Below are 1,282 nucleotides of genomic sequence, written 5' to 3' on the forward strand. Positions count from 1 at the left end.
TTTTTATTTCAAACAATAAGTATTGAAAGCGACTTTCAGTACATCCGATACAGTACATCCGATGAGTAATCCGGTTCAGGATTTAATCTGAGCCAGGGTTTTTTTTTTTTTTTTTTCACAGGTGCGCCCTCCTGAAACTGAAATTGGATGGCCAGGGATGCAGTCCTGACAAGGGGTAGCATGAGCCAAAATGCCAACTGATGCCATGCTGGGTTCACTGCTTCTGCAGTACAAAACAAAAAACCAACCCAAACCCTTACAAATGCCTTGTCTCTGTAAATGAGGCAGCAAGTCCTACAGTTCTGGGCTAGACAGGCTGCTCAAGGGGAACTGGGAGGAGGGGAAGATCTGCTGCTCGTGTGAACAACCAGGAAGCAGATCATCAGGGCTTGCAGGAGGGAGGAGGTGATGGCAGCAGACTCAGGGTAAAAGGCACCCCCAAATCTGCTGCACCCCTCCAAACCTGGCAATTTGCCACTGATGCAACCTGTAACAGGTGGTCTCATGGATTGCCCTGCCCTATGTGAACTAAATTGCCTGATCTATGGGCGAGTTGCGGATGTTCTCCAACTGTAAAATGGGACAAGGGCCCAATTCGAACCAACTTTTCAGCCCTGATGCAGCGGTACCAAAGGGATGTGTGCTGCACCTGTGGTGGTGGTGGGGCAATAACAGAGGCCTCCTCAATGTAAGGGAAAATTTGTTCTCTTTCACTGGGGTGCACTGTGACTGTATCAGCGCTGGAAAGTTGGATAGGTTTGGGTCCCCAGTTACTGAAATGGTAATGGGTGCTATCATGACTTGGTTGGCAACCTTCAGTCTCGAAAGACTATGGTATAAGCCTACAGCACCCAGTATTCCCAGGCGGTCTCCCATCCAAGTACTAACCAGGCCTGACCCTGCTTAGCTTCCGAGATCAGACGAGATCGGGCATGTGTAGGGTAACAGTCATGAAGACAGTTCTCTGCCATAACTGACCAGGCCCTGATTGCTTATTTCTAAGCCTCAGCCTTTTCTACTTGTACAATATGAGTATTAGTTGGTTGCCTCTGATCAGGTCTTCTTGCTGCTCTGCTGGCCAGTTTTAGAGTTTTGTGTGAAGATCCCTGAGCTGAAGCAGCCACTCAGAAGTTGCTTTGAACTTGTACACACAGATTAACTCCATGCTTGGTTCTTCAGTTAATTGGTTCCACCTCCTAAACAAGTCTCTTGCATCCAACTCCAACTGGTGTACCACAGGCTCCACAGAGGAGACCCTGCTGCAAGTGTGATGTGTACACTC

The 1,282-nt window shown here is 48.4% G+C and overlaps 1 pseudogene; it reads right to left on the reverse strand.

Annotated features, from left to right (window-relative positions):
- Window positions 1-839: 839 nt before the first annotated feature.
- Window positions 840-958, reverse strand: LOC136647176 (5S ribosomal RNA; annotated as a pseudogene).
- Between the last annotated feature and the right edge of the window lie 324 nt (window positions 959-1,282).

This window comes from Tiliqua scincoides, chromosome 3 (assembly GCF_035046505.1).
Source record: "Tiliqua scincoides isolate rTilSci1 chromosome 3, rTilSci1.hap2, whole genome shotgun sequence".
Taxonomy (NCBI): Eukaryota; Metazoa; Chordata; class Lepidosauria; order Squamata; family Scincidae; genus Tiliqua; species Tiliqua scincoides.